We start from the raw sequence: 9,190 nt of genomic DNA on the forward strand, positions 1-9,190 counted from the left end.
TCTATTTGCTTACATACAATGCACATATCATGGTGTATGTGTACCTGTATTGGGAGTAGTTTTCTTGCCACCAGTATACCCTGCAGTGTACCCTTTTAAGCCAAATAAAAAAGTATGTGTTTCTGGTAACATGCCACAGAAAATTAGGGTAGGTTGGTTGGAGAAATTTTTTACTTCTACTTTTGTTGGCTGAGACCCATAAAATATGGTAAAATTTAGAGAATTTATGTGAAATGTTTTGAAGAATTTGGAAAAAACATGTAGGGTCAGCGGGTTTTTGTAGGGTAGTTCAGTTACCAGAGAAACACATATTTTTATTTGGCTTATATTAATTAATTTTGCATTTCACAATCATTGAGGAAGAATAGCTGCAACTTTTGATAATATTTTGTTCCTACTCTTTATTAAATCAAATAAATTTCCTTCTCCCCATAACATAGTATCAGCATTGCAAAAACGATGCATTTGGTAAAATGTTTTATGTTATTATGACAACAATTTTAGTCCAGACAATGAATCAGTTGATTAGCCATTATACACAATATGGTGTATGGCCTGTGCTAACAAGGTGAATATACTGAGTATTGTGGTGCAATTTTGAAAAAAAATTCTTTACAAGCAGAGCGGCAAAAGCTTCAGCCAACGGACCTTCCAATATTCAAACAGGTTGATGAGATTAACATAAAATGTACCTCAAGGCTGTTTGGGCAATGTGGCATAATGCCATCATCCTGCTATAGAGCAAGAATGAGGAAAGATCCTTTCAAATCTGTTGTCAAATAATAGGGTGGGTATCATTTCAAAGGATACTATACTTGTAAAGTAATATTTAAATACTTTAATACACAAAAACTCCGTGGAACACAGGACCAAGTGCAGCCTTGAGCTTCAGATCTTTTTTTTTGTGAAAAAGATAAATTTATTTCAACAAAGCCGCTAATAAAACAAATCTACATAACTGTGAATGTGTCAAAATTACAATGATCTGTTGACAAAGTCGTGAAGTTACCGTGCCCTATAATGCTTTCAGTGTGAATTGTAATTGAATCCCCACAACAAGTAGAGTGCTTCATGCAACTATGATCGTTTGACATGAGCCGCGCTCGTTGCCATAACAACAGTAAACAGCAAGCTCAGCGTCACTAAATTGGTCACGGAAACACTAAGTGCTTTGCATTGACAGTAGTTTCTCTGCTGTCTATTGTGGTGACTGTCTGGCTCATGCCCTACTCTCGATCAGCAGATGTAAGAATTGCGTCTGTGTGCCACCTGTTGAATCGAAAGTTTAGACCGAGGCTGCCCACTATAATATATAATCTTGTTAGGGGGCCGGAGAGTGAGAAAACAACAGTGGACGACGTTCCATTATTTCACCCTTACAAAAAAGTTAACCGGGTGGTCCAACAAGATCTGTCGCCTGTTTCAGCCCTAGGATATGGTAGGTAGAGTTAATTTCCTGGCCAACCGTGACCTGTGCATTGCGGTGTTAAAGCATCCCTTCTCTCTGACAGAAACATTGTAGGGAGGGTATGAGTCAGATGAGTTCAAAAACTGCGACGACTTCTTTGTGCGTCGTCGCCATAGGTGGTTATGTAATGCATTTAGGTTGAATCAAGACGTCGGGTCGTGGTCGTTCCTCCAGCGGCAGTGTAATGTAACAATAGATAGTTCATTTGTTCGGTCAACTCAGGGGTCCTAAAAAGATACGGTCAACAGTGTAGCCAGACCTAATATTGACCCAGTTGTTTCGTCAGCTACCGCATTATTGACTCAGCAATCGAGTGTTTTAGGTATGCAATTTTATATCTAAAGACCATGGAGGTACAAACGAGGCACAAGCTGTAACTTTTTATGATTTTAAACTACTGAATTTTGTTTTGTATGCCAACTGCAAACGCTTGTTCCAACTCCCCATTCATGTTTAAACACCCAGCTCTTCTATAAAGTTTTAATCTGAACTGAAATTTACATGCACTTAAGACTTGTCCCAAGTCTGTGAGTTTATAAATATTCAATTTAAGGAATAGACCAGCAGACTGTCGCGTTGATGATAATGTGATAGCGACTTTCAAGCAATTTACTCGGGCAGACTGTCTCGCAGATCGTTGGGTGAACGAATGGTCCACTGGCTGCTGGTGCCCGAGAAAAGCCAAGCAACTAGGGCCAGTCAGTCAGTCGACGTGCAATTGTCAGCACTAACATTGCATTGTACACATTTACAAGCTGATTTGACAAGCTCAATAATATGTATCTCAATATGCTTTGGGACTGAAATAAGAAACTGTAGTTGACATTGAAGAAAAAAATAATGAAAAAAAATAAAAAAGCGAGCTTTAATGTACATTCTTTGAGTTGCACGCATTTGAATGATGTGGCCTAGACAGAGGAAGTCACATCATCACTTGAACTTGGTAGTAAATGTTATTTTTAAGAATATGCTCAATGGTAATGCATTGTACACAATATATAATCATAACTGAATCCATTTTAGTGGCTTTAGTTGTAATTGTATCACTCTACATTTCATTAATGTTGTTTCTCCCTATTAATTTCTAATTAAGTCACGTGGCAATACAAATATCACGGCGTCCTTTGTTTCATTCACACACCACATAACCATGCATTTCGTGTAAAAACCGGTCTTCCGTTCCGGCCCGTTATCTGCAGTAGAAATTAATAATAACAATTAATTATAATTATCATTATTAGCCTAGTGAATTAATGATTCATCACAATGTCACTCTACGGGAAAGAATCTTTATTAGATAGCTCAGAGACTGGCATAGCAAAATTGAAGGGCAAAAGTTTAAATTATACCGTTACACATAGTCACGAAGACCGAAGGATCAACTCTGTGAGAGTCAAAGTGAATCATTATTGTAAATTGTCGATCCAATCTTCATGCACACATGTAAATGGTAAAGCAATCAAATAAGAATATTGAAGAAGCTGTTTCTGTGGATGCATAGAATCAGTCTGGCCATCTAGAGAGTAATAGCAGTTATAGTAATAACAAACAGATGAAACGTCTCACATAGAAAAGACATCGATTGCTATATGATTCATAGTAATGCCTGTGAGTGCCGCCACAGGGTCAAGCGGTCTGATTTTGGTCTACTTTCATTCAGGTTGCATTATCATTAAGAATTATCGCTGCATTGAATGGAAGAATAGCGGGAATTTCGACAGGTTAAGAATTGGGAACAGAGAATGTCGGGAATGTGGGAATGTGGAAAGGCTAAGAACGAGGAACAAATGAAATCTGCTGTAAATAATCATAATGATCATTTTATTGCCTGTTAAAAATTTGACCTTCTACATTTTGAACTACAGTAAGGTACAGAGTCAAAGTGAGGTATTTCGTTCGTATCTTGAATTAAAACAGGATCGATTGGTGTAAAATTCCCATATCAATTAAGATACTACAGTAACCGGAAAATTGCATTCAATGGGTTTATAGCATGGCGGAAATGAGAATGGGAATTTTACAGATCGACCGAAGAAATAGTCTTTCGGGTTATTAAAACAACCAGCCCGATGAGGAGTGACAGGACATAAACGCTTTTTTCAAATGAACACCATCATTGAGCGTCTTGTGGGAAGATATAAAAATAATTGTTGCTACATGACAAAAGGGAAGATTTTAATTTTGAAATCATAAACTTTCCCTACTTGTCAAGTAACATATCGCCAGCTTCAGCTTATTATATATGCATTTCTCAACTTCTGGGATACAGTAGAGCATCTCAACTCCTGAGATACAGTAGAGCATCTCAACTCCTGAGATACAGTACAGCATCTCGGCTCCTGAGATACAGTAGAGCTTGTAACTCATAAGAAAACTTTTGAGTAAGAAACAGTTTATCAACATTAAAGCGCTAAGACAGGGTTTCTCAGAAAATAGTTAAGGTAACATCATTTCAAAACTTCTATGGTAGATATAAATATGTTGCATGGAAATATTACACGTTTTAATCTCAAATGACGAGTCACTGCATTCATTGCTTTCACTGACAAGAGAAATTTTGTGGCTTAGCCTAGGGAGGATCTGGACGGGTGTACACGTAGCATGCCAAGCCTATTCATGGCAGACACTTACTGCACTGCATACAGTGGTTCAAGTTGTCCCTCTTGTAGTTTCGTTTTTCTTTCTCTGTTTTGACGTAGTAATCTATACTTACCTTGAACACGATTGGAACTAATTTGGAATAATTGGATAGTGAAGCAGTGTCGGTTTAACCTGCAAATGTAAGCTCATCTTTTGTATGAGTAATTTGTAATATTGCAACATGCAGCTATAGGGCACCTAACACTTTAAAGAAATTTGAAAAATATGAAGATCCAATAATCCCAAATTAGTTCCAATCGTGTTCTTGAATGAAAATGGTGATATTACCTTCTTTATTTCTCAGTTTTTACCTATGAATATAAGAAAACTTTGTTATAATAGCTATATTTTACCACACTTGGATTACTGTTGTCATTTATGGGGAGCATCAACGTTTATGAAAGGGTTGCATAAGATTCAGAATAGTGCTATCAGAGTGATGTGTGATGCAAGGTATAATGCTTCAACTGAGCATTTATTAAAAACAATGCATATAATGCCATTACCAGAAAGAATAGTTTATAAGAATGTTTGTATGGTTTTTAAATGTTTAAATAATCTTGCACCGCAATATATGACATATTTTCTAAAATTATCACTGGGTATTCGCGTTTTAATCCTTTCAAGGAGGTCCCCAAAGTCATTTCTTCTAGCAGAACAATTACAATTAGACTGCCTACCTATTCAAATAAATGTATGTTGATCAATTATTGAACACCCATTGTTTACCCATGCAACGTGCACATAATGATAATTAAAGTCTCCATCGCCGTATCGAATGAAGACTGCTTTCGAACACAGCATAGCAGAGTTACTCCCCTTACTTCTACCCTGTTTCCCTTACAGTACCCTAAGACATCATTCTAAGATAGCATGGGAGGAGGAGAACGTGGTAGACGAGGAGGGAGAAGGCGGGCACGGGCACGCCGAGCTGGAGCTCGTCGACGAAGACGAAGACGAGCTGGACGGCGAAATCGTGGTACAGGTGGTGGAAATAGCCTCATAGCCGTCCTTCTTTGCGGTTCATGTATGGCAGGTAATTACAGCGATACGGAATCTGACGTCGGTGATGAAACGATTGTCCCTCCGAATACAGAAGGTCAACATCAAGTTGTTATGACGTCACAGGATCAGCCAACTGGCACACATGCAATGGTACATGGAAGGAAAGATGAAACACTCCCACCTGGATATATCGCAGGCAATGAAGGGAATGATCAGTCTCAACCACCTTCATACAACACGATATTCGGGTATGTTATGTATATAACGTTATCAGCTCATACACAAACTGTCTGAGATAGTCCCTCTCTTATGGACACATCACGTCATGTCGCACTACTGCACTTTAAGAGATATGCTACAATTTTCAGACAATGATACGTTAGTTTCTTAAAATGTTTCAGTATATTACTTCATACTTCAAGTGCTGCCTGGCGAAAAGTAAGGGAAATGTTGGATGAAGTTGAAAATAGGTTTGAAATGTACGGAATCAGCAAATTGAATTAAACATTTATTGTTACTCGATTGGCAAGGAAACGGAACTGAAACTGCTGATAATATTGTCTGTATTCTAGATATTAATAGCAAACACATATCGCAATTATTTACAGTGCTTGCGATCTTGTTTCTCAGGTGATCTTGAGTTCTGATATTGCATCAATATTAGTATGATTAATTTGAGTTTTATCAGAATGTAACGGAATGGCAGTGTGAAAAACATGACTTTCTCCAGCAAGTATCATTTTCTATTAACGTAAATTTTTATTGAACAGTCATCAATGCAATTAAGTTAATGTTTCCTCAATGAAGTTTCTAGAAAAAATGAATTTGGAATAACAGTACTCAGGTGACCTGCATTCATAATTATTATGATTGAATATGAAAACTAATTAACCGTACAGGCACAGACCAAGAACAACACCATCTCTTGTTTACAAAATTTCCGTTAAGTACAAGTGAACTGTCGGTGTCTACTTTCCCTATATGTAAATGACTGGACCACTCAGCAAGAAAGGTGTTCACAGGCAAAGGTTCCTTGGTTGGTGGGCATTTTTACTCCTATTAGAGTGAGGGGAATTTCTTCTTTTATAATCAGCGATAGCTTTAATTTGGAAACTAAAGTCCGATGGAAGGACTGAGCGGAGATATTACTGTTTGCGGGCAATCTTGGAACTTTGTTAGCGAATAGTGGAAAAAAGCATCCTGTGGCAGTTTTCAAAATCATTTTTTCATCCTGATATGAGATAAATTGTGTCAGTTGTAGTGTCTTCTTTGTATGATATTCCCAGCAAATTTGCTGAATGGGTTTTATCAGTTCAAATCTTCGAAGGTGACCGGCCGTATTTGTATGACATAAAGGCGCGGTGCTCCCTCGACTACCGGTCTTGAAACGCCCATCGTTGAAGTCGTGAATTACCCCTACCGATACCGTTAAGGGCAGGTATTGATATTGATTGGTTTGGAATTTGTCAAGTTGAACACTTTTCACATCATTGGGAAGCTTAAATGAACAACTTGCAAAACTTGGATGAACATAGTGATTAATAGTTTTAAAAATGTAAAAATGAATTATTCTTGAATGTGCTAGGTCAACAATGTCAAACAGAGAAAGCCCTAAACACTTTCATTTCCCGCTTGATTTCATCTCCTTTATTGGGTGATTACAACGCTGGAATTCTGTCACCGAATTGTACGTCGTGCAGTTTATATAAAACTTGAAAACGTTAACATGTAATTCAACAGGTAAAAATGACATAACATGTACAATATTCACTGATGTCAATTGTATAGTTTATCAATATGAAGGTCTGTTACAAAGAAATTAGCCGTGTTTCCAGACCGGTGGTAAAGTGACTGTTATTTAAGTCTCCGAAGGGCGGGAGGAGACAGACAGACAGACAGACAAATAGAGAGATAATTTTACCCTCTCCTCTACCCTAGTAGTAGACTGTGTCCCTGATTTACTCTATAGTAATATTGTAATGAAAGGATAAGTAAATGGATATCTTAAGTCTGAACATCAATAAATGTATTAAAATTAAGACATACATGCATATAACACCGACCACTTTGAAGTCAGGGACACCTTTGAGGTCTCTGCAAACGCCTAATTAACAATTTTAGGATTTGTGACATCACGGAGTACAAATCAGGGAGTTATTTTAATTGCATGGAAGAATAAAAGTATTTTATTTCATTTATTTTCTTTATATTTGACAAAGGAAAGTTTTGTATTGCTTAATGGCAAAGTAATTCTGGTGATGGAAAGTGGAAAATAAAGAGTCGCAGATACCAAGTAGCTTCAAGATAGCACATAACTGTAGATAGACCCAGCACAGTCCAAACTCTGCTGACAAGAAAACTGTCCGGAGGTCCCTCCATCAATGATCCCTACACGGCGGAGAGATCGTGCGATTTTATGTTTGTAAAGCTGAGTACTAAATGATTAACAATGAGGATCAATAATACAGGCACTTCTCATTATCAAAAATTACACGTTATCGAGTTTCGGTTGTAAATGCCATCTTCTTCTCGATCATCATCAGATCTGGAATAGTCAAATATTAAATGTTTTTGTGAATATTTTACTTAATTTGTCGTCTATACCTTCCTAATCCCTTTAGTTTGTGTCCATTATATTCATAGAAACCAGACCAATCCAGCCGAAGCACATCCACCCACAGTTCCCAGTGATAATGTTCTATATGCATAACGTGTATGTGCACTGTGCCAACATATATACCCCGATATGTCGATGGTAATTGAAGTTCCTGGAACTCAAGTATTCTTCTCAAATAAATTCATTCGAACAGATTGAAGTCTACCGCACTCGACAATCAATGAAGGACAGAGGCTGTGGTTGAAGTAAAGACTACCTATTACGAAGAAAATACCGACGCTCATTCAGAGTCACTTCCGATAAACGCAACATTTATTATAACTAATGGAGTCTGCGCGTGATATCTGAATACATCAGAAACTCATGCACCATCTACGAAAATGAGATCTTTCCATAATATTCACTAATATTGGTTCATTATTCTGTTCGCCGACTTGAGCAAAAAATATAAGCAATAATGGTTGTTTCTGATCATTGTATTTCCAATATCTCAACAACTATTCTTGCTATAGCGCCTAGAGCTAATCACATAGAATGATAACAATACGTCTCACTTCATTTACAATACTGCAACTTTCAAGAATGTAGAGATTTGAAATCGAGTTCAAATCAGATACTGTCAAACAGGGTACTCAGAAGATATTTAGCTATCATGTACGGCGCGCCAAATGTTTCAAAAATATTTATCGATTCAGTGCAAAAATAAACTGTCTTTCTCTATTGAAATAAAAATTCGGTGTCATTAGGAAGGAAATAAATAAGACAAGTATAATTAAAATCGAAAGACAGAAATGTAATTTAATACTTCATTTTAACTTGGGAATATTCTTTTAAGCGTAACTAGGAAATAAACAATTTTAACGATTTGAAAAAGTCATACATCTATACTTATCGACATACATACACGTATATAATAGTTCGCGAAAAGGTGCAATGAGTGCTGATTTTACAAAACAGAAAGTAAAATATGTTATACGGTGGTACGTACACAAAAATCACAAGAAAATCACTAAAAACCACTACTACCACTCGGAAAACAATTACAAAAAATTAAAATGTGAACCACATACAGAAAATCATTATAAAAGAATCAGACAAAAAAGGCCATGCATACATAAAATTATTTAGGCCTATGTACTTAAGAAAATTAAAAAGCAGTACGTCTCAGAAAAAACATATTATAGATAATCAAAAATATAATATGAACCACAAGCCGCTTTGACAGTCAAGAGAGAAAATCAGAGAAAAAAAATCGGCAGTGATGGCTCTAGACAAAAGTGGACATCACCAAAAAAATAAAAAATAAATAAAATAAAAAAAATAAAAATTAAAAAAAAAATAAATGCCATAAACACAGCAAATACAAAAAACGCGTGGGCCTGTGGAAAGATAAACAAATGAGCACTCGCCACAGCAAAAAAAAAAAAGGAAAAAAAAAAGAAAAAACGAGCACTCGCCAC

At 36.6% G+C, this 9,190-nt stretch overlaps 1 long non-coding RNA gene across 1 annotated transcript; it reads left to right on the plus strand.

Annotated features, from left to right (window-relative positions):
• The first annotated feature begins 1,178 nt into the window (after positions 1-1,178).
• On the plus strand, positions 1,179-8,680 carry LOC139152111 (uncharacterized). The gene is made up of 3 exons (XR_011556556.1): positions 1,179-1,438; positions 4,955-5,361; positions 7,757-8,680. It is a non-coding gene; the product is annotated as an uncharacterized lncRNA (long non-coding RNA).
• Positions 8,681-9,190: the final 510 nt, after the last annotated feature.

Source organism: Ptychodera flava, chromosome 15 (assembly GCF_041260155.1).
Source record: "Ptychodera flava strain L36383 chromosome 15, AS_Pfla_20210202, whole genome shotgun sequence".
In the NCBI taxonomy this organism is placed as follows: domain Eukaryota; kingdom Metazoa; phylum Hemichordata; class Enteropneusta; family Ptychoderidae; genus Ptychodera; species Ptychodera flava.